The 25585-nt window shown below is 42.3% G+C and overlaps 1 protein-coding gene across 13 annotated transcripts in view; it reads right to left on the reverse strand.

Moving 5' to 3' along the window:
* The window catches only part of ZBTB20 (zinc finger and BTB domain containing 20), a 492314-nt gene that overhangs the window by 17829 nt on the left and 448900 nt on the right, over positions 1 to 25585 (reverse strand). For all 13 annotated transcript variants that reach the window (XM_074852862.1, XM_074852854.1, XM_074852881.1 and 10 more), the window contains 2 exons: positions 16655 to 16751; positions 8812 to 8999 (listed from right to left, as the gene is read on the reverse strand). The gene's annotated coding sequence lies outside the window, so the exon portion shown is untranslated. The remainder of the gene's footprint in view (positions 1 to 8811; positions 9000 to 16654; positions 16752 to 25585) is intronic.

Below are 25585 nucleotides of genomic sequence, written 5' to 3' on the forward strand. Positions count from 1 at the left end.
CACTTTAATAAATGAAGGCAATAAACAAGAACACAGCATTCATGGGTGGCTTGATATCATCAGATGGATCTGTAGCATTAAATGTACATTGTCAGTTCCAGTGCTTTTTTTTTTCCTCCCCCAAGGGAAAAGGCCCTGGAATTACATGTATACACAAGCACACAGACACCAACAGGTGATACTAATACAGTGCATGAGAGTTATTTCTCAGGTCTGCCTTCAGGCGCATTCTACCCTCTACTCAGCCAAAAACATTAGAGATAGCATCTGGGAGTTTTATTTTTGAATACAGAGAATATGCCCTGTTTTGAAATGCTGCACAGGATCAAAGCACAAGGTATTTTTGTTAAAGTTGACATGGTTGTACACACAGGCATGAAGCTGTGGGGAGAAGTCCCTTGCTCTGTTTTTATTTCCTCTATCATCCCCCTTTTCACACAAAAATTGCTACTTTGTGGTTTTTTCCCTATCTAATGTCAATAAATTACACGTTATCACTCCTATCACCTAGTTATAAAGAGCCTTTCAAGATTTTTAATAGATGCACAATATTGCTACACTTACATTTTCACTGGTTAAGAACTCAAAAATAGCTGTTGTGAGATTACTCTTAATTTATACTACTTCTCTCTTGTGGGCTTTCAAGAAGAAGCATTTCACCACATGTCACAGATTGATACAGAGTATATATTGCACATCCCAGCCGGGGAGAGATCCTTTCAGTGTTTAACACAACAAAGCTGGGATGAGTAGGGGTTCTAGGATTTGTTTATCTTTTTTTTCATAGGCACAGTTAATTCCTCAAGGAGCTATTTCTGCTGACAGATTAACTAGAGATCTTGAATTCTCTTTGTATTCCAGGTCCTGAGTGGTAGATACATAAGACTAGATCTCGTGTTATTTTAGCCTTGTAAATGACTCCACGGACAATGAAAACAGTCACAGGAAACATAAATGAAAAGATGGTGCAACGGCATTCCCTCTAGAAACAATAATAATTGGCGTCCTCGGGAATCCAAACGCACAGTGCCAGCCAGAACATGTCCCTGTGGTCCGTCGGGCACCAGGCTGCGAGGCAAATACCCTGATGCAAATGAAGGAGTTCAGTGGCACTCTGATGGCTTACAACTGACTTCCACCTATGGAGTAGATCAAACAACCACATTTCTTGTGGAAATACAGTGATTTCCCTCCACAACATCCCCCAGCACACTTTATAAACGTTAGTAGGCAGAATTAAACAGCACCTTGGTTTTATGTTTCAGGTTCTCTCCCACTACCATGTTAAAGCTTCACTTCAAAAATGTTTTGGTTTTCTCTCATTTGAATACTGCTCTTGCCCTACCTTGTTCTAAAGTTATTGAGTGGGATCACAGCACAAAGATTGCATGGCTACTCTACCATAGGTAAACAAGAGAAAAGAGGAGAAAGTGGCTACGGAAGCTTAAATGAAGAGAGCAAAAAGCTCCAATGCTACACAGATCGCAGTGGTGAAAAGGAACAGAAGGTGACCAAGTCTGTTTTCACATCTGTAACTTTGGAGTTGCGTAGTTGCCACAAAGCAGACAACTAATGCACCAGTCAATGTTTCTCAAAGCATGGAAGGTGTCCCCCTGTAGCACTCAAAGGACTAACCAAGAGCGGTAAGCACTGAGTTATGCAGGGTTAGAACAGCACGCAGCAGGACAAAAGGAGAGTTAGATGTAGCTGCTGTAGTTTCTTTCAAGTAAGAGTCACCTGTCAAACACTGGAAAATCTTCTGTGTTTGACTCTGCTACGTGAAGTGTCTCTCTGCAGACCACATTAGGGGAATGGTACATTTGGTTTAGTCTTCTCAGCCGGTTAGGACAGAGGAGATGACAGCAGTAGCATGTGTGGTTAAGACATGAAATAACAATGATTGGCATGACTATGTTTGACATCCTTCAAGCAGATCATATAAAGTGGCAGTTTCGGTATGGGCAACTTCAGGAGGAACAACTATTAAAAAGAATAAAAGAAGAGGAAGTTAAGTCAGAAAGAGTCTGAAAGGAAACGATGAGGAATTAAAATCCATAAGATCAGCAGGGAGGTGGCTGTAATAATACTTGATTAGAGTCTATATGCATATCCAAGGACAACAATAAAAAAATAAGGAAGTAGAAAACGCTTCAATGGTTAAATAACAAGGTATAAGAGTTCATTAAAGCTGAAAATGTATCCTTCCAAACATGGAAATCATGCCCAAGTGACACTAATAGAACTGAGCACTGTAGCAAGCTAGATGTAAAACAAAGATTAGGTAGGGTGAAGAGGAAATTTAAAGAAAAAACCACTAAAGGCATAAAGACAAATACTGTAATAAAACATTATTTAAACCCATCAGACAGAGAAAGCTTACAAGGCAATGACTGGTACCCAAGAAGTGCTGTAGATTACGTGGATTGATAGATTAAGTAGGCAAGTAGTAGACTCAGTGGCTTAGCTAGACTACTGATCTATGAAGGCAGTAAAGGTAATCAAAGAGGTTACAGAAATTCTGCAGTGGAATTGACATTATTGCTTTAATTTTCAGAATGGAAGAAGCTAAGCTAGCTCAAGGGGGAGAAGAGGAAAGCACTGCTCTGGGAATTGTTACTAAAAAAACCCCCAAACCACGTACAAAACCAACCAACCAAACAAATCCCAAACAACAAAAGAGTACCAGAACATCTTAATACATTGAACAGTGATAGATAGTTGTATAGTATTTATCAGTCACCCATTTCACAAGTGAAGCAGTTGAAATGCTCATCCAATATACAAGGGAAACATTTACTAGAAGACTCACAACTTAAAGAACGGTGATAAAAATCTATGGGGGGCAGAGTCTGACGACAGGAACAGGTAAACTCAGGCTGCAGATACCTTACTGGACAGTTACAGTATGTCTCAGAGGCTGCAGCATGACTTACAAACAGAAATATCACGGTATTATCAACTCAGTCACGTCAATATCTTAAGAATGGAAGCTATGGAATTGTAAAGAGCAGTTTTTTATCCATTTCCCTGGTACTTAGCGAGAATAGATACGCTGAGGATATATCTTCAAGTTTTCCCCTGAAATCATGAAAGCTAGAAACTTGCACGGCCGTTTTAAACCAAAGCTCAAATCATGCATGTTATCACTAGGAGTTCTCTAAATGGAGAGCGGTAAGAAAAGCACTGAATACCACGAGAATTGACAACCTAGCATCAAGCCAGTATTGCAAGGTCATCAAATAAGAGAATCAACATTTAGGATAATTAGACAAATTTTCAAAAGCATCTATGTGTTATAAATGTGATTGATGCATCAGTGAAACTTAGGCTCCACGGTTGCTTCTGAAAACATACTCACTGACTTCCTAACTAAAGTACCATATGCTATTAGTCATTTCTCATGAGAAGAAAAGCCCGAGAGACCAACCTGACAAAACTCACTTAGTGTACTGATTAGGAATATAGAGACCAGTTCCTATCAGTAGTACAACATTTTACACCGTCAATTTTTCAGTGTATTGTGATGGCTTTTTTAACAGAGGCAGGGTGAGCTCAGCTTACAGTTTACAACTGTACTTGTACTTAGTTCTGTCTCTACACAATTCAAGTAACATATATCTGCTTCTATGAAAACACAAGTCATTCCTGGCTGATATTTCTTTTATAATCTTACAAAGAGAAATATAAACCTACAGGACTTAGAAACCACTTATGACTGTTAAAAAGAGAAGCATTTACGAAACAAAATTTCAAATGTTCTGCAAGACAGAAGTATAAGTAAGTGTCACGACATCAGTATTTGAGAGCTATCAGTGTCCTTGCTTTCAGTTTAGTTTGCTACAGAAAAGGCCTGTATCGTTATTATATCATCTAAAATAGATATCTAAACATACATCATTTCTTAGGTCACCAAAAACAACCTAAAAATATTCAGCACTAGCTAACACATACCATACATAGACTAGCAAAAATACAGATGCAATGACTATTGACATACTGCCTGACCCTGAACACAAGGAAGCTGGTAGAATCAGGGCTCCCCTCCTCCCCTCTAGAGTGGAGATCATTCGAAAGCTCCAGAGCAGCTCCTAGGGAATCACAGCCACAGAGGCAGAGGGAAGACCATAAGGGCACGCAACCGTCCTCTTCCTGCCACAGAACCTCGAAGAGAAACACAGGACACCTAAAACGTAAAGATGAGGCCAAACAATCTTCAGATCCATCTAGCCTCTATATTTGCCCCAGGCAAATCAAACTTGTTGATTCATGGGAAGGGAATGGTGGGTTCCTCTAGCTACTCAGGAAAATGAAAACCCAGAGTTTCCACATCCACTCTCAATGCTCTGTGGAGTTCAGGAAGCTTGTGAGGTTCCCTCTCTGCCTTTCCCCACTGTGCTGGAAGGCTATCAAGCTACAAAAATTAGAACTTAGAAGGAGAAAAAGAAAACAGACCGCCTCAAAGTTCCCATCCTGTGAAAGCTAAAAAATGCTGGAATTGGGCCAAGACAGCCACGTCACTTGAGCATGTATGGACAAAAGGTTCAGATGTGGCCCATCACCAACACTGTTTATAAAGTGTATTCTATTTAATGCATAAAAACTCCCCGGTCCCTTGCTAAAACAAAGCTTTAGAAAGTCCTCCCCCATCTCAACGTCTTGCCAATGATTGTTTCATGGGTTTTTCAAAAATTAGCCGTGCCTCACTTTCCTTCTCAACTTTCATTCCCCACCAGAACCTCGGGTCTCTGCAAGAATTCTGTGTTCTCTAAAATCATAAAAATTGCTTCAGCGTTTTTTCCAATGATTGTACAACCTGCCTCTCAGTCCCATGGAAACTCTTCGCAAAGATGTTGCTTTTCCCTTGTCTGGAACAAATTCCATCACAGATGGACCATCCAGTGTCTAAGAATAACTCTTTTAACTATCAATAGAGACAAAGAGATTCAGTTGCACTATTCCCGTGGGATTCCTTTGAGTTTGGACACATCTGTTAAGATGCATACATCAGAGCTTGAATGAAGTTTTTGTCTGATTGTATCTCTGAGAACTCGTGAAAGTTTCTGCCAAAATGATCTTATCTCTTGGCACTTGTAAAACATATATAGTTATAGATGCTTTCTGGAGGGCTCCTGAAGCGGCCTGTCCAGACCAAATCAGTTTAAATACAGCCAAGTCCTGATGACTTCCCTCCCTCTCAGCAAAATCTTTAGAAGCTTTACCTGAGGCAGTTCAGCCTTTGAACTAGGACCCTACCAACTTCATGCATTCTCTATCCATAAGCAAGAAAGTATGTGGAAAACTGCAAATAGCACCAATCTCATATGCTTTCCTTCTTTGTAACCTTTCCAGAACCTGTCCCTCCATGCTTGTCCTTGTAGCTTTTTGCACAAACACCTTTCTTCTGGGTAAGCAGCTACATCTGTTTGTGACAGCTGAGTAGCTAGAGGTATAACTCATTTGGAGCTCTATCAGCTCACTTATGACTTAATTCCAAATTAGTTCAAAGTGGTGCTTTTTTTCTGCCAAGTCCTACATGAAAACAGTTACCTCAGGAAGCACCTCTTCCTCTAACTTGTTTCTCCAGTTGTATTGCGTGAGCTAGCATTTCCCAAGACCGAAAGAGATGGGAGCTGGACACAACGCATCCCAGGTTCTGGCTTTTGCTTCAAGGATTCATCTGCGCTGGAAATATATCATAACGTTCAAATCCAGAAATCTAGGACCCAGACCTACAAGGGTCAGAAGTAATGCAATTTCATTGGGAATAAGTGGCACCAGAAACAGCATGTCGAATGTACCACACTACAGAATTAAGCCCTAAATTAAGTTATATATCACATATGACTTTACCCAGATTTTTTTGCTAAGTACTCATTTCAGGAAGACTGGCATTCAGACTATTGCTTAGGCTTTCTTCACCTCTGCCTTTTACAGCTGAGGAGCAGATGGCTATCATAGAGCTTTTATTTCTTATGCTTGGAAAAAGTATTTTGATCTGAATCATTCCAAAAGCACCCTGATTTTTTAAAGTAGATTGGTTTCTGAATATTTCTCATAATAAATATGTGGTGGTGTTTTCTGCCAAGCACTAGTGACTGTGCACGCAAAATGGTCAGTGAAGATTTCAAACTGATTTGAATAGGTGGCCCATAAAATCCAAGTCTTTTTTCCAGATACATGAATGAGGGTTTATGGAACCATCTGTGTACATCAGTGCATTTTTCCAAGAATTGATAAACCCTACCATGCTGACTCTTTCTGGGTTTTTCTGGCATTTTTAATGAAAATTCCTCTCAAACTTCCTGTCTAATCCTAGTTTTTAAGTATTTTTAATTTACTTACCATCCATTAGAAAACTCCCCACCAGAATGAAGAATGCCCTTTGACAATGAAATATAATGTGCTCAGCTGTGGTCTGGGCAAGGGAGGAGAAGCAATGCTGCTGGCCCAAAGAAGTGAAGCATCACCACAGGCCCCCAAGTTGAGAGGAGGGGAAGAGAAGGATAAAGGGAGGGATTCTAGGGCGGGGGGAAAGAATCAGTCCAAAACTCAGGGGAGGCAAGAGGTGAGGAGGAGTTTGTAATGACAGGGAAGCCCATTTTTAAATGTTGAGAGCCACAAGTATTAACCTCTTGGGTCAATGAATGTATTCCAGCACTAAAGACTGAGGCAATATTAAAAAAATACCACATAACACGGGATATGGCTGTAGTAAACATGCAGTAAATATTCATCATGCTTCATTTTTAGTTCATGTGAGAAATTGGCATAGCTATTTTGCAAGCGCACGCCAAACACTAATGATATGCATACCGCCCCAAACAAATACAGCCTGATAAAGGCTATAACCCATCATAAATAACGGGAGTTTGTCCATTGGTTTCAAAGCACATGGAATCAACTAACAGAGGTCAACACCACAAGAGGTCTTACCATTTCTTGAATTTTTGCAGGACTCTAACTGTATTTTGGGAACTAAATTTCAACAGTTCCTGAGCTAGGACAATATTAATGCTGAAATTAGTATTAAACTTCTTTCCAGAAAACCCAACTTGAGTGAAAGGAGCTTCTAACCTGGGATTGTAGTTTATTCATGCTGCTATTGTGAATTTAGTAGGAATGGAAGGTGATTTGGAGACATTAAAAACTTTGGGGTCTAAAAGACTCTGTTTGTCCACAGAACAGGTAGAGCATGAAGAGCTGCAGGCTCCACCTCCTCCTACTGCCCTCTGCCAATATTCCTCACCCCTGAACTTGGCCACCCCAGAAAGCAAAAGCAGGAGTTCATTCTCCAAGTTCCATACAACCCCTGCTGGCCTCTGTCCTAAGGTTGCTTTCATGGGTTTCCATTTGTACTGTCAAAAAACATCAGTGTGAGGTTTCAAATCCCATTTACTGATGAACTCTTTCATCTTTGTGAATGGGATAAAGAGATTCTTTGTTTGAAAACAGGGATTATTTTTTCTTGTCGTTCTGCTCATTTTTTGCATCTCTTCACAAGCTTTTTGTTTTCAGAAAACATTACAAGACAAAACTGTACCCCAGTTTTAACAAAGAGCCTGACATCTCCAATTTGAAGAGAATTCTTGTACATACTAAATTGCATGCTGCCTGCTGCTCAATTGTTTCACATCTCTTTCTTCTCCCCAAATCACCAGGTGAGATTTAGGAAAGTCTCCCCAATGTTTACCAGCTCTATTAAAATCAAGATCTCTAGAAGAAGCTCATAATGAATAAAGTCAGAAGCCAACAGGAATGAATTGCAGCTAAAGTGATTTTGATAGTGATGATCCTTATAACCCGGCTGCTTCCAAGCATGGCCCTGAGGCTGGATTTTTAAATTAAAAAAAGAAAAGGATATACATACTTTTTAATCTGATTTTTTATTGTCATGCCCTGATTTTTTTTATAGGCCTTTGCAAAGTCTGGTTGGCTTCTGAGCTCTTGAAACCTGGTGTCATCATCTTTCTTTCTCCTTTTTTTCCCCCTTGTAAATTTTACAACATCCTAAAACCACCACAGAAGAGGTAAACTACATATTCTAAAACTAGTGAATGATGAGGTTCACATCACCCTGCACGTTCTTGCCCAAGAGACTGTTAGGGAGGGACCACTGTGAAATGACAATGTTTTGAAGAGCTGACAGGGTAAGTTCTGACTTTCCAAAATCCAGTTTTAATCATTCCCTCCCTTATTTTTGTATTTTTTGGCAAAATGGAAAAGAACGTTTTTAACAGGCCAATTAACCCATGCTGAGTAATCTGAAAGTGAATGCACTCAAAACAAGGGCCTTAAACTGGTACAACCACGCAGGTCTACAAAGATTTTCCAGACTCTCACAGACTGATCCTCTCCACAAAACACTCCCCCCTTTCTTCGTGGAAATCCTTTACAATCCTGGTTGTCGAAGCGAGACACTTGTTTTCTCCCACTGTAATACAGCACAAGCTAAAAATTCCCAGTCAGTAGATATGCTTGGGTAATGAGAAGCATGTGACTACCTGGAGAGGAATTCCTACAGCTCTAGTTGGAAAGAGACACGCTTGAGGGGTCTTCCCTTTTTAATTCATAAGAAGCAGCAACCTGACCCGACAACATGCTCTCAGCTTCCTCTGGCTGATTGCATTATCATGACCTTAACACAAAACGCTCTGTTCCAGTGGTAACTCCCAAAGATGGGAAAAGGTAAGCCCTGAGGAAGTCGTGCTCGTGCCATAATGGAAAGAGCATCCAACTGGAAAACCTGGTCCGCAGTAAAGAGCGTGTTTTCAAGAACCCCGGCGCAACCCAGCAGTGTGTTGGTGTACTCACAATCAGATGACCCTGTGTGTGCGTGCAGGTTTGTTGGTGAATGTGGTGAGTGGATGAGGGCCGGGCTCAGAGACAGAACAGCTTCAAGGTTCAGGCAGGGAAGGCCCGGCTTGGCGCTGCATGCACCCGTCTGAGTAATCTCATTCTCCTCAGACGCCTTCTGGTTTTCAGCTGTCTTGGGTTTCTTCCTGAAAATAAACAAAGAGACCTTTGAAGGGACTGACTGCGTATTTGGGAAAAGGCATTTTTAGAATCTGTTAAAGATAACTTTCTTCCCCCTTACCACCCCCCTCTCTCATCTCTTTTCCCTTACAGGGAAGGAGGCAGAGAAGACTCTCCTCCATGCTTCTTGTTTGGAAACAAGCTGCTCCTTGTTTTGACTCTGATGCAATGGCCCTGAGACTGTGTTACAGCAAATAGGCCAAGCATGAAGCTCCTCATTCTGCCCCTACTGATGACATATAAAATGAAACTCGTCCCAGTGGTTTAGACAGTCGGAGCTACATTTGACAAATATTAACCAAGGCTGTAGCATTCTGAATAGAGAGAGTTATACAGAAATGTAATAGAATTGTCTGAAAAGCAAACAAATATGCAAGTTCAGAATGAATCAGTGCAGAGACTTGTTTCGTAGGGAAAAGCACTGAAGTAATTTTGAGATGCAGAGGCCATCTAAGTAAAGCATGAAGATTTGGAGCCTGGAAGAACAGGCTATGAGCACAGTGCATGCGAGCTCTCAACGCGTCCCTCCATCCAGGACCTCTGAGCATTTTGTAAACGCAAGGAATCAAGCCTCACATTAAGCAGGTAGGGAATCACCACCTCTGTTCACAGACGGAGAAACTGAGGCACAAAGAGAAGTAGCGGGCTTCGAATGACGCAGCGAGCACTCAACACGGGGAGGCAAGCACCCACATTTCACTGTTTCCCCTCTGTTTTACAGATGAAGGCACTCCCTCCTCTGCTCTCCGAGGCAGGTAGCCGCCCAGCCAGCTCAGGCCACAGCCTCCAGCCGGGCTGCCCTGACCCAGGCCGTGGCCATGGTGGTGCCCGGGTAAACCTCCAGCAGCTCCCGCTGTGCACCGGGAGGGCCATGGTCACACTTGCAAGCGAGCAGCAGGAGCCGGGGAGGCCGAAGCTGTCCAAATAAAACGCCGTTATCTCCCGCTGGCACCCGAGGCGCGAGCAGTGGTCTGTCGCCCCACGACCAGGCCCCTCTCCAGGCGGCACCTCGCGCCGCTGGGTGACCATGGTTTTGGGGTAGCGTCTGGCCCGAGCGAGGGTCATCCCAGAGCATGGAGGTGCCGCTGGAGCCAAGGCCGCCCTGCCCCGTGTCCGCCCAGGTCCCACGCGTGTGGTCCTGGCTCCCCGTCTGCTGGCAAAGCCCCTTTCGACAGGGACGGACTCTTCCCCCTGAAGGGCCAAGGCGGGAGCCCCTTCTCCCCACACGCACCCCACCTAGGGCAGCGCGCGGCTGACGCGCCACAACATGATTTTTGAGGACTGGGTTGGCCTCTCAGTTTTTAAGCAACTCGATCTTACAGCAAGAAAAGCCTCATTCCCGCGGGGGCGTGGGGGGACAAGAAGGAGTGAGGGGGCCGGCCACCGGGCAGGGGAGAGCAGAGCCCCTGGCCCCGGCCGGTTACATAAAAGCATTATGTAAGGGTGGCACGCCCGGCCGGGGCAGGGCCGGGACCCGGCGCCATTTCCCGGCGGCCGCCGTCGGGGGGCAGCAGCCGCCTGGGCCCGGCCCGGCCTGGCCGCCCACCCCGGGCAGCGGCCCTGCTCGCGAGGTGCCTCCTCGGCCGGGACGTGAAAGTTCAGGGAGAGGAGGGATGAAAAATTGTAATTATAATAAGTTTAACGGACCCAAAAGAAATAAAACAAATCCTCCCCCCCTCCCCGCAAAGGCCCCGCAGGAGGTGCTGGGCCCAGTCGGCCGCTGGCACCTGCCTGGGGCTGCCCGGTGCTGAAGGGATGCCCCGAAACTGCCAAAACGCTGCAAAAAGTTTTGGGGTGCTGCAGGGGGGCTGAGCCCTGCAGGTGAGCCAACGCCAATGGAGGGTCACGCTGATAACTCCGCAGGTGATGGCAGCTCTGGTGTGTTTTGGATTACTGGGGCTAAAAATCCCCACGCCACGGGATGGGCAGATGGTACTGCTGCTGTATCCTCCACGGATATAATCCATGTGCTCAAAATATACTGGGCTAAAGTCTAATCGAATCTAAATCAACAGATGACTAAATGAACCTTCCTTAAAGTTGTAGAGGTATAGCAAAGGGCTGAACTGATTTATTCCGTTTTAAATAGAAGGAAAACAAAATCATTTAAAAGCACATTTTTTTCCTGAGGAGTAAACAGAGCATCTCATCACTCCAAGCTTGGGCATCCTTCAGTCTGTTCTCCGTTCTGTCACCGGGATCCATCTCCTGCTACGCGGATGAGGATGCATAAGACACAGAGATTGTATACGGGCACATGTATTTTAAAGTGTACGGACTCCATATGTTTTGTTTGTAACAGTCTGCGTTGATCCTTGGCATACGAACTCTGGCACACCTTCACACGCCTCATTTCCAGATCCCATGACTTTCCCATGTGCAGGCAGCACACACCGGGGGCTGCAGAGAATCAATGTATAAAGCAGTGGTTTTGTACAGCGCTGCTACCCAAGAAGCTTTCAGATAGCACGGCTTTTTGTTCAGGCTTGAAAGGACGTATGTAGGGTTAGGCTCTGGATGCACAAGGTAATTAAGTCCCTTGCACTTGGAAGCTGAATCATCATATTTAAGGTCTGTACTCAGCTCAGAGTTAACCCAAGTTACATGCTCAGAATGCAGCCTCTGACTCCAGCTCTATCCACACACAAAGCTGCCTCCCCTGGGCAGGACGCTGTTGTTATTTGCAGGGTCTGAGTAAGCACGACTTGTTGGCTGCTAGCACAGCCACAGTTGGGCTGTTAGACCAAGCACTGACTTATGCTTCATTGTGTGTCTGATCCCACGTGTGCCTCCCAGGCCTTCAAAACTCATTAGAGGGACAGGTTAAAAAGTACTTCAGCAACAGGTAGTGACACTAGCGAGGCTGTGCACAGCAGCCCCTGGTTCTTCCTTTCTAAATCTGTTTTGTTTTCTACTTTGATCTTAAGGCTGACCCTATGTTATCAAGATGCTCTGGTATCATCACTCTTCCACGTCAGAGTCCTGCAGCTTGGTGACTTGTGCTCACTAGGGTAGGAAGAGAAGCAATGGTGCTGACTGGTGCTAGAGGCGATACCTCTTCACAACAGTTTGTTTCTCTTAACACTGTTCAGACATGCCCTGCATCTCACAGAATTATCATAGAATGGTTTGGGTTGGAAGGGACCTTGAAGAGCATCTAGTTCCAACCCCACTGCCATGGGCAGGGACACCTTCCACTAGCCCAGGTTGCCCAAAGCCCCGTCCAACCTGGCCTTGAACCCTTCCAGGGAGGGGGCAGCCACAGCTTCTCTGGGCAGCCTGTGCCAGGGCCTCACCACCCTCAGAGGAAAGAATTTCTTCCTGACATCTAATCTACTCTCTTTCAGTTTAAAGCCATTACCCCCTGTTTTATCACTACATGACCTTGTAAAAAGTCCCTCTCCAGCTTTCCTGTAGGCTCCCTTTAGGTACTGAAAGGCTGCTATAAGGTCTCCCTGGCGTCTTCTATCTCAGTACCACCTGAAAGGAATTCAGGCTTCCACATGAGGAAGGCTGAGTAAGGAAAACAGCCAAGTCAGCTAAGGATCTAAAGAAAACTTTCAGAAAAAAAAATAATCCTGTGGACACTGTGATCAAAACTACCTATGAAGAAACCCAAACAAGGTTCTTCAACCTGCAATGTTCGACTGCTGTTGCCAGAAAAGGACAATGGGCAAAGCCAGAAAAATCCTGCTATTGCTGTAAGTAAATTGTTATCCTTTTGTTCTACCTTATCGCCCACACAGAAAGCTCCTATTGCTATGATCTTCACCTATATATTCTAATTAAATATTCTTACATTCACTTACATAGTCTACTTCTATTGCTATCTTATTGTTATAGTCTTCACAGGGAGAGTTGTTAAGCGCTGGATCAGGTTGTGGCATCTCCATCCTTGGAGATTTTCAAAACTTAATTGAACAAGGCCCTGAGTAACCTAATCCAACTTGGAAGCTCTGAGCAGGGAATTGGACTGGAGACCTCCAGAGGACCCTTCCAACCTAATTTTTTTTTTCTGATTGCACACTTCTTCTATGAACACTTCCATCAGTGAGCTCTCTAATATATCTCCATGTTCCAGAAGGTAAAATGGCACACTAACTGTGGAAGAGTATGACTTGTCATAGCTATGTCAAAAACCCTGAAAGCACAGGGGTAGGAATGAAAAGAAAACAATAAATATTGTTTGTGGAACCTTCCCAAATTATACCTATTTATGTACCATCCCTGGACTTCATTGATTGGCAGTCCTGTGGGATTATTTCAGTGGTAAGGGTCAGTCTACCTTGCTACTTTAGTTCATGTGATTATGTTCTTCTCTACAGACTAATCCTGGAAACAAGAAGTTTGCTATTTACTTGTTAGTATGAGCAATAAAAGTCGCAAGTTACTTGCAAAAGACTTGGGAACATGCCCTTGCAGCAAGGGGCTCCATTCTGATCTCGTTATCTCTGAGCTCTTTCTCTACGCACACCTGTGGTGCATTACAAGTGCTTCCAAATACTGCACTCATTCTACAAATTATCAGAGGGTCATCATCATCTTTGCTTCTTGTGAAGGACAGCAGACGGCCAATATAGCAAAGACGTGGCACTTGTGCATACGGACCTGATGCACAGACTCCCAGAAGTTGGGGACAGAAAAGATGTTGACCTTTCTAAGCTAATCTGAGTATTGAGGGTCACTGCAGAATTCATATTTGCTACTGATTTGTTACTGGTAAGAGATTTATCCAGTCCATTTCTAAACATCCTACCTACTCCATCTCTGTAAATTTTCTATCCTATGTCCAGGTACTTTTCTTTAGTTGGTATTCACTTTCAGTGTTCACTTATATTTATTGTGTTATTTTCTCATTATATTAATTTACACTACTTAAAATATATTCTCTTCTTTCTTGATCGTGTGCTCTCCAGTACCTAATATCAAGGCTAACTGTCATCCCTGAACTGAACTGTGTGTAGCAGCACTTTCCAGCTCATGTGTAAAGCAAGATGTAACATCACTGCCATCTTTTTATTTCTGTTTTCTGTCAGTATCTTCATCGCAGTGAGGCATTCCCTCCTTTCCACGTACCTTAACACTACACTATCGTACAACAAGGTCTCAAGTGGTGGACAACTCACAATGCTGCAGTGACTGCAATGATCTGGACACTGGCTGCAAAAGAGAACTGGCTTCTTTCTGTTTAATTTGAATGGAGAACGGGTAATATTTTGGATGTCCTAACCTCAAAGCTGTTAATAAACTAATTACTACCTCTGAGCTTTGGGATGCCTTTAAAACCACTGCTACGCTTCCCCCTCTTGCTGCCACTCTTGCATACAGCCTTCTCTCCCCCAACCCTCCACTTGCTCTCTACACATGATTTCTTCGCATGTATCTCCCTTGCAACCATTACTTGAGTTTGGAATGAATTTCTCCTCAATGAGTTAACACGTTCTTGCAGCAGGGCCATCAAACCAGGTCTCTGTCAAAAACAGGCAATGTATGTTGTTGTACTTCTTACACAGCAGCTATAACTAACTCTTGAACCTCCCCTTACACAGGGAACAGCTCTCTGTCCTGCAGACACCGGGTTAGCAATAAACAAATTAGCTCAGGTATAGGAACCAGTGTAGCTGCGCAGAACCCACAGTAGCATCCTGGCTCTCAGGGGAAACTATGATAATGTGACTGTATGAGAATAATACTACATAATGAACAATAATGAGGCAGTTTTCAGCCTCTGAATACAGGGAGGGCTGGGTCACCAACCGGACCTTTGTTCATTGCATACTAAACAGCACAGGGGGAACACACCGCAGGGTTGCTGATGTTGTTACAAGTGCTGCTGCTGGCTGAGTCTGCCCACCCATGTTCCAGGCATTATTTCTCCTCCTCACAGATATGGCATCACCTTCTAGTAAGTGCTGTCAGGTCAGAGATGCCTGTAGTGCCCAAGCACTGCACTTAACTCACTGGTGTACAGTTCATCTGTAACCTTAGTAATTCACACAGACTGTATATAATTACAAAAAAACCCTGGCTTTTCAGATCCTAAAAATACAAGAGTGTGAAAATAGTTCACGTTTGATTTCAAGCAATATTTTTCCCCGAGTGTTCTGCTGCACATTCTTCCTCTGCCTGTGTGCGACTAACACAGCTCCTGGTATCAGTGCTTATCACTGCCACTGTTGTGTCTCTTCCAGACATGACATTGACAATACATATTTAGAAACTGACAAAGTGAAAGAGAGAGAGAGATGAGTACAATCATTGAATATAAAAAAAAAAAAAAAAAAAAAAGCCCCAAAACCAGCAAAAAGCACTGAAATGTGCCCAGCGACCTCACCTCAAAATTCAGGGCACACCGAATGCCAGAGCTGAGGGTGAAGCTTCCTGAGACAAGCTCGCTTTAAACCACCTGAGCCATCCCAGCTTTCCTGCCAGAAGTGTTGCTTCAGTAGTTAAAAAGTCCTGCACAGGCTGACTGCCTGAATATTCACACAGCTTCTCTGATGATTTGCAGCCACATTGATCTTCATGCTGTTACAGCTACATGACTGGCAGTTTGTTTAAAATCTCTGATTGCAAGTTTGTGTCATACAATGGAAAACACAAACTCCTGAAAACATCGCCATAAAATGTAATACGAAAGAGAAATCCCAGCAGAACACTGTAGAGCAAGAATGGGAAGCACGGAGAACTGACAAGAGAGGCCCAATGTTCTAGTGCAATAAAAGCCTGGAAAATTTAATCAACACAGAAAAGTAAAATAAACTCCAAAATCCCTTACAAGAGACTGATTAACATAATTAAATTAAACTTGGAGAATAAGTTAAACTAAGATTGAAATTTGTAGGGTCTGTTTCAGGCCTGAAGTGGGATTTATATGCCCCCCAAATTTGTCCATTTTTTCCATCTAAACCACAAGTCTCATGAAAGTTAGGCCTGACTTACAACCTCAGAGCATCTCGGCTCTCACAACGCTGCAACAATAATGGCAAGCACTGAGAATCGATCATAAGAAATCAAAAATATGAGATCTACAGGGAAAAAAGGTGCAAATAACAGGCAATTGACAATTTCAGAGCACAATAAAACCACAATGCAAAGTCAAAATTCTCTCAGGCAACTTTACCTATGTAATCCAGCCAAATCTACCAAATTGTAATGGCCTTAAATCATAAATGACTCAAGGCCCAGAAAGAACAGCGTAAACCTTTAAGGAGTTGCAGTAAATTCAATCTGTATTGCATGAAACACCAACAAGAGGAAAGTTGTCTCATTAAAAAGTAATAAGAATAAAAACCAAAATAAACACTCTGAAGACAAACATGGATGAACCAACTAGAACAGCACGAACTAGAGCAGTAAGCAGGGAGAACCTGCCAAACTAAAAGATACAAGCACATCAAACCAGCCATTGCTGAACTATGCTGTGAGGCTATGACTTAAATATTTAACAGTTTTTTATTGACATATTTTTTGCCCACGTATTTCCTTGCAAATTTCAAAAGCAAAACTTAGCTTACCCTCATCAGTAATGCTCACAGGTGCTGCAGTTTGTTTTTGTTTTTTAAAGATGTCTTTTTTTGCTGAAACAAGAAGTCTTTTATAAGAGATAAAATATACTTACAGTGGTTTCCAAATGGTATCACTCTTCAGGTAAATTACTCCAAGCCTTGGACCTAGTGCAGACGTTCATTGGGGCAGGGAACAGAGAGAGGCTGTGTCTGTACCAGAAAGAACCAAAAGGAAAGGTCAGGGGGAAATAATAATTATTTACTGAGAGCAAGAAAACTTGCTGCAATGTTAACTGGCATTCTCCGCTGTCAGTACAGCTGGCTGCAGCCCGGTAGGGCTGAATTCTTCCCCCTTCAATCCCTCCAGCCCTGGCTGCAAAGAACAACAGAGTCAGTCCCCGGTTACCCCAGTCTGCCCATGCAACCTATTCTGGTGAAGTGAGGAGGAGAGGGAGGATCAGCCAGCAAAGCGCTATCAGTAGGATTCATTCTGAGAAGTTGCTCACTCTAATGGCATGAGCAGGGAGCAGTGATGGAGAGCTAGCACAAACTTGGCACTCAAGTGCATCTCATCAGAACAACAAGGCTAGTCCTGTTCGGAGCAGCAACAAACACTTCCTCAGGACTGAAAGGCTGGAAAAGGAAGGGAAGATCCTCCTTTGCTTCTTTTGCTGACAAAAATGATGGCTCATATTAAAGCAGAAACCCCACTTATCTCCTATCAGCCACCGGGTCTACTGCGCTGAGTCCAGTGAAGTAACTTATTGTCAGCCCTTTAGGAAAGATTCAGCTCAGCGGCAGTTTTATGTCTGAAATCTCCGGAGCTAAAGAGGGAGTTGGACTAAACGGACTAATACAGAAAGGGATCCAAAGAAAAACCTCAGCTCCAGTATTTATTGGAGGGTGATTTCACCATCCAGACCGAAGTTTTTGGGAGTATTTACATTTTTGGGGGACTTTGAATCCCTCTCTAGACTAACAGAACTCCTCCTTTGCTAGCTTCTTATGATCTTTGGGTGGCTCATTGTGGATGTTGGAAATATGTCCAGGGACAGAATTAAATCCTGCTCACTTCACTTATGCAAAGAACTCCTGGGACATCAGCATATTCAGTCCTACCCACAGTGAAGCCAATGGCGCTATTTCCATGAATAAATGATTTTGCCTACTCTGATCAGACAAGAAAAGCAAATATTTGCTTTATCAAAGAAATCAAGAAGGTGAACAAAAAATGATAAGAGATGTAATTGTTATTTCACAGGTAGTTAATGTCACTGTGCAAGTTGGAATTTATGTCTGTAAATGCAACACAATAAAAAAAACCCCACTGTTCGTGCAGCAGGAACACTGGAATGAGCGCCAGCAGACACAATGAAGGATTTTAGATGACACTGTAATAATGTACTTCACAAAATATACATTCGGTTTTATGTTCAATTTATGCATTTTGTAATGATGACGTTTATTGGTGACTGGGATATATGCTACATACTGATTTCAAGAGGCTACATGAAACCTGGCAGCTACTCTTCACAGGGGCTCAAGCAAACATTTTCTTTGATTCCAGTTTTTGTAGGTTCTCCCCTCTCGGCGTCTGCTTTGAATTGCAAATTGAGTAAATTTAAACACACACAAAAAAATCCTCAACTTAGCCCGAACCTCTGAGTTTCACCAGGGCTTTGGAGAGGAACCATACGCCAGCATCAGGTTAGCTCAAAAGAATTACATAAAACAGTGACACCTTTGACCACTACCAAGGGCTGAATTTCAAAGTTGCAGTAACGCTCGAGGATTCTGTAGATTTAAGTCCTTGCTAACACTCAGCATGGCTTACTTTCAAGCTCTCCTTCCCACTTCCATATTCGCCCCACCTGTTCTGTTAATGATGACCTTGCTTCTTATATCCACTTTGCACACCTCAGTCTGTCTTTTATCTGGCTATTGCTCACCTTTTTAAGGCATAAATCCCGTGTGCCTTAAAGACTGCCCAGTATTTCAGTTAACACGCATTTTTAACTTGTAGTAGAAGCAGAAAAATCACAGGATCAGGTCTTTAGTCTTTACTTCGACAGAACTCCTGCTCACTTCACTCCTAATTTCACACAAGAGAAGCCTAAGAACTGCATGTACTAATCCTGCATATTTTGTCACCTCTCTTTTTGTGTCATTATTGCTCTTCCAATCTCTGGGATCCCAATCCAAGTGGCTCTCTCTTGTAGCACTGCCTAGCACTCAATCTGGCTTCGCATCAAGGGTCAGGCAGACAAGTTGTTAGAGATGGGCTGTTCAAAGTCTTCTACAAAATCTGGGCACTAAAATCTCTGTGAAAGGCAACACTTAAAATATCTTAATTTTTCTCCATAATTTTTGCTATGGCCTGGGAAGATACATCTCTTTTTCTCCAGTGTGATGAGCATAAAGTACTGAGATCATCAGCAGTTGATAGGTGCGTTTTAAGAACATAAAATCAACAAAGCTGACGGTGCTTCAGAAGACATGGGGAGTGCATCAGAGAAGGAATCACCCCGAATTTTTCTAAAAGTTTTAATCTAGCTTGGAGAAAATTAGAGGAAAAGGATTTTTGACCGTGAGAAGATCAGGCTAAAAGAGAGACGAGCAGGACAACAGGGGAATGGGATGTGTGACACTGGGTTAAGCAACTTCTCCCCTCTCTACCTGGGCTCCTCCATCCCGAAAAGGAAAGCATTACATTTCTGCTCCATGAGGTACTGTGTGCTTAATTAAGATTTTGGAAGATAAGTTTTCTGCATGAATGCATTCCAGAAATGCAGACTCTTATTACTTAAATATTTCCACTAATGATAGTAATTTGGGCATTTTATATATGCTTTTATTCCACCTTGCTCTTCCCAAGCTTTATCTGGTAATTTAGAGGGTGTAAGAAACATTAATCGTATTACTGTTTTTATTAAGGAGGGTCCATTTTATGGTAGCAGTGATGTACTACAGACTGTGATTTAAGATGTACACTTTAGGTCAATTCTATACTGGCTTCAGTGGAGTTGTGGTGGGCATAAAGTCAGGAGAAAATGTGGTACTTTACATAATAATGCTGATGATTAATGGGCTCCTGGACCATAACTCCATATTCTGAGGCACTGATCCTCCTTCTCCTCCCTCCTGAAATTTGTGTCCTGACCCTTTCATCTCTTGTTAGCTACCTTTCCAGAGCTGTTCATTAATCAGCGCCATTGATCTGATGTGGTCTGTCATATCATATTACTTAAAACACACATAAGCAAGCATTGGCCTGACTCTGCTCTTTATACAACACACCATCACAGTATTTCCCTTACAGATGACTTAAATATTATAAACATCAATTTCCTGCTGGTGCTTGGTTCTGAAATTTGCTTTTTCTGGGTTGGTCCCCACAGGATGTTTCTGTCTCTCCCCCTGGCTGCACTTCTTCCTGCTCAGAGACACCATCAAACACCTTCAACATTCCCTGTTTGTTGGGGGCACTCCTATGTCTGACCTGCAAGAAACAACCAGCAGAACAGCTCTTTCTCTTTGCCTGAGACTTGGTACCACGTTTTTCTGTTACTTTCTCTCAGTGAGTCCTGATCAAGTGGACTCAATTTTTTAGTTAATTGCTATTTATTTTATCCCCACAATACTCTTTTCCCCGGTATCTTCAGATGTCTACTTCCTTCTGCCTTTTGTGCGATCCCTAGTAATGAAAAAATTAAAAGATGAGCTTCTTGTGAGCTTATTTCTGATTATTCTTATTTGCTGTGCTGGCACAGTGCTGTCTATCATGAGGCAATGGAAAATAAGAACTTGCTAGTGCCACAGAAGTTAGCATGTCTGATTTTAATCCACATATTGTACAGGTCTCTTGAGTAAGGTGGGGTCACTTTTAATTGACGCTTTCACAGTCATGATATATTTTCAGACTGAGCTGTCTAGGCTAAATGCAATTCTTTTTTGGTCACTTTTTCTCTCTGGGAGTAGCATTTTGGGTGAAATTCTTAAAGCGGCAACGAGAAGGGGAAGACGAGAACAGCAGTGTTAGCCATCAACAAACGTGATTCAATCTGCTGCGTGAAGTGGGTTATTCCAGATGTATTTTATTGTTTCTTTATCAAAAGAAGGTACATCCTCTGACTAGGGCAGACTGTGGCATTTATGTTACATGAACAAGGTTAGGCCGTTGGCTACCTATAGATAAATATCCAACCACAGTGTCTTAAACAGAGATCAAGATGGACTGTGACATAAAAACCACCCTTCCAACAGAGGCCAGAACTTGTGCCATAGAAAACATGAAAATTTAGCAGCGCAGGACACGCTATCAGAAGGCCATAGCATGAATTCTTTGCAAGTCAGGGCTTCATTTATGAGAGAAAACTGCTCATCTCTGTATTCTACTGGGAGCACTGTATGTCCACTATCAGTAATTGGGCCTGAAATTCAGAAATTAATTTGTTAATGGATTAGAAATTTGCAGAAAGACTGTTTAAAGAGGCTGGACTGCTCTAGCCTGGTAAAGGCCTATTTCCCACAAGGACATCTTTGCAGAAGTACTAGAGGAAAAAATCTCTCTCCCTGAAGGGCCAGGGGTACTTACTGAAATCTGGAATAGCAATGTAGTTTGTAGTAAAGTCTACACCATGTTCCCACTTTTTGTCTCACAAACACTCTATTACTTGTCTGTATCCATTTCTTTTTCCCTTCTTTTGCTGCCTTTTATCTGATACCATAGAATTTCACTTCCCTTAAGCCACAATTCTTAAGTTTGAATTTGACACTTGGAATAGGCATTTTCCAGATCTCATTTTTGTCTGTTGATTCTTATGATATTTCTTTCTATTTGCAAGCAATATTCTCAATGCAACATGTAACCATACCTAAGAGCTAAGGTCCAAAAGGATAACTCTTCTCCTACTGACTTTCCTTTCTACTCCCCAGGCTGAATGGCCCCTCCTACCCTGGGCAGTGGTACAAAGCCTCAACCCTGAACTTTTGGAAAAGTTATCTCTCATTTAAGATATAAATTGGGGCGCTGTCTATTTTCCATTAATGAAGATCTCATCACGCTTAGTGTGTTGTGTGTATAAACCCCACACCTGCAGAGAAACAGGTTAGATGGTGCCCAAGCAGAGCGTATGTCGCTCTCTTGGCTGCACGTTGCTGTGGGCAGAGCAGGGTAAAGCACAGTTAGGCAGTGTTAAGCATCTGTTTGGACTTTGCGCACCTGATTTGAAATGGTGAAGATCACTGATAACCTGGGAAGAAGCAACTGAGTACTAGTAGTTGGTAGACTTAATCACAGCAGAAGCAGACCACTGAAATCTCTGATGTAACGTTCAGCTAAACATCCAAATGAATACAGAAATTTGTAATGCCAGACTGAACCATGTCACTGTGTCAGACCATGAGATATCTTTTCACAAATGGTAAAGAGAAGAAACAGTACTGTACATATAGATAGGTATATACATATGTGGTAACCACATATATATGTATGTCTATATAGTTATACAGACAATTATTATTTTAAAATTCTTATTCTGGCAAAATATTGCTGGGTATAACAACACAGAATTCTTTATATTCCTACTATGAAAGAAGCCTTCACAATCACATCTGAACGCTGAAGGAAACCACATACTTTTCAAAGAAAATTATTCAAGTGGGGTGTGACTGAGGCAAATACATAAAGTCATGATTTTATTGGTGCTGGTGTCAAATATGGAGTAAATCTTCTGTGCTCAGTGGAACTGCACCTACATAAGCTTTCCAGGGAACAGACTGATTTGTGGGTAGTACATGTATACTGCTAGTGTTGCTGAGTCTTGAGTGCTAGTTTTCTACAGATACCAAGTATTTATTGAGGCAATTTGAGAGTATGAACAGCCTCAGGCACCCACGCGCTGACACTGCAGGTTACAAGGCATCAGCATTATGGTGTGAAACTCAAAAAGTTCGTGGGAGGGGATCAAGGTAAGAGTTAAGGTTTTGAAGCCATGAACACTGAAGATGGCCAGCGCAGAGTTTTGCCTTGTTACCAAGAAGGCAGCACTTGGACAACATGACACCGCCTTGCTACCTTAAGTAAGGTTCTCACAGAACCAAAGGTATAGTTGTGCTGCAATTACTACCAATGTTTCTGCAGCTGAAATATGAGTTGCCATCACTGCAATCACCAGAGATGGAGAAAATGTGTAGAAATTAAACTGTTACAGTAATATATCCGCCTAAGCTACTGCTTTGGCTAGATGAGCCAGATTAGCTCATGACAGATGAGCTTCATGAACATTTCATTGCCAAGGAACCCTGTCAAAATATTGGTGATTTCTCCGAATCTGTTCAACATCATGGAGATGTCAAACGAAATCTGAAAGGACATTATTTTTCAGGAAGAACAAAAACAATGAAAGCATATGAAGAGAATGAGCTGAGTTTTTCCCTCCTCCCCTACACATTGCTTTGGTTTCATTGAATGCTGTCCTTGCAAATACTGTGGCATAAACCCTGAAACTCTTAGTCTCATAGATGTTGGTGAATTGAAGAAAGTACTGAATGTCCTCAAAGTCTCCATGTTTCAGCAACCAGGTTGGCAAACTGGTGACGTATTTTCACCTACGTGCAGGGACTGTATAATCTCAACACATAACACAATTTAATGCAGCTATAGGTTATTGGCACTGGTTCTGCACTACGCCCCTCTCTCTTGGTCACAATGGTACAGCACCTCATGCATCAATGTCTGGCCACCAAATTTGTTGTTTTTATGCCAAAAGCTGATCTCAATCACGAGTCAGCAGTACATTGTCCTGAGTATGGAAGATGATACAAAATGGTAGCGGAAAAGTCATGAAATCCTGTTTTTCTGGTGGCTTGCTGCTTGCAGAAACTGTGAGTCACTGTTTACATTCATTTAAGGTACAATTCCATGTAGGACAATGGAACACCACCAGCTATAAATTTCAAAGGATTTGATCCATTTGTCACAGAACCACTCCCCTCAAGGTAAACTAGGAAATGAAACTTTCACTCATACATCTAGTTTCTTCAAGCACCAAGAGCCAGGTTATCAAACAGATAAACAGAAAAATGGAACATCCTCCTCCCACCCCTAAAAAACTTAGCACCATCTTGATGGAATCCCTCCCTCTTACTAGCTTTTATTACATGACTTGTTTTGTAAGGAGAGGAAGAAACTTGTAGGATTTTTGCCTGACTTTACTAGAGGAAGATTTCTATTAAAAATCGTGTTTGCATGCATTCTGAGGAACAAGGTCTGAGACAAGGAATCTTTCCCTTAAGTTTTAAAGGTTTATAACACCACTGCCCAAATGCTGAGCTAAACAATCATGTTACTTACTGACAGTCAGGAAAAAACATTCAAATGATTTTGAATATTTTTTTTTTGTTTGTTTGTTTTGGATGACTGTCTCCTGCCTCTGAAGATTTCCCTTGCAAGTCAATCATTAAAGAGTCAGTAACCAACACAGTGAAAAAGGACCATGAACATGTTTTCCCATACCATTCTTCCCATGTGCTTGCTGCCTCAAACTATACAAATGAAAGCTTGTTTGATTTATGTCAAAAACTATATATAAAATATCACACAGGATCCACAGAGAAACAGAGTCACTCTGGGCTTTGGTTTCATTATCCATTGAGGAATAACTGACTACAGCCTTGGAGTACATAGAACTGATCAAAGCGTTTGCTTTCTCACAAGCAAAGAGAAACCCACTGTAGATTTCCTGTTTCATGCTTCAGTGCCAAAACACAATGAAAAAAGTTCTAGATAGGCATGTGAATTATTCTAAAACATTGTTCAATCAAATCTGATGGTTATGCATATTTGTGAAACTCATCATTTGAAATGTCAAGTCACTGACAGCAATGTGTCCTGAGGTGTGATGTATATTTGTGATAATTATTTGCTTTTTAAAGTTATGTATCATCTGCATCAAAACAGGATTTTTCTTAACTGTGCCTGAAATGTAGAGATGTCAGTGCCAGCTGCGTTATTCAGATCTGGGTTTTAAATACCCCGTGCCAGGAAGGCAGAGTCAGGATATGACTACAATTCCATTTTTAAGGCACTCTGAGTTATTTTTCACTTTTCTCCCAAAACTGTATGCAATGTGGCTGATGGAGAATGATTACTAACATTAATAGTAGCTGAAGTGATTTCTACTCTGTCCCGTATATACAGCATAATGTATTAAGGAAAATAACACAGCAATAATTGTTGTTATTCTTACTCCAGTATTAGCAAATGATAAGCTCTTGAGATTTATTGGAATTCAGTACTCAGCTCTCTTCTGCGGCTCTAGAGGCTATTTCTCTGGTCATTTCAAAACTTTCTTGAATGAAACTGAAGGCAGTTGGCTCTGTTGTTGGATAAGTTCTGCTAACGTAGGAGGGCTGTCTTCTGAGTGCTAAAAAGACCATTTCCAAATCTTCAGCATCTTCTTCCTTGACAGCAGAAGTTACTACGCAGAACAATTTAGATGATGCTGAAATGAAATTTTACAGGAGATCCACAGTCTTCCAAGAGGAGACATGGTAGGGAATGGCAGTAACTTGAGGGGACCCAGCAACAACTTCCCCACCTTTTATTTCTGGAAGGTGACACTCTGTAAATAAGCACCCCACCGGTGTTCACTTTGGTATTCTGAACATAAGTCTTTTTCCTATCATGAAAGAAATTCTGTGAGGAGGAGACTGGATCTTTGTAGACAATCTGGCAGCTACCTTACTCCTGGTATCTCCCAACAGAAATTGTTTAAGAAAATGGCCCAGATGAACAAAATTATGAAGGCACTTGCAAATACTCTGATCTCTGCCATGACCGCCAAGAAGTACCAGAGGTGATGGATCAGGAATTTTAGCTGTAGGGGAGCTCAGAGCTATTCTAGTTGAACCAGATTTCACAATTTGCTCTAATGAAGAGTGCTGGCAGAAGTTCAAAGCTACTCCAGGTCTCGACTCTCCCTCCACATTACTATAAAAATGACTGTAGAAGTGTTAACTGCAGAGGAGCCAAAAGTTGTTTT

Source organism: Strix uralensis, chromosome 2, assembly GCF_047716275.1.
Source record: "Strix uralensis isolate ZFMK-TIS-50842 chromosome 2, bStrUra1, whole genome shotgun sequence".
Classification (NCBI taxonomy): domain Eukaryota; kingdom Metazoa; phylum Chordata; class Aves; order Strigiformes; family Strigidae; genus Strix; species Strix uralensis.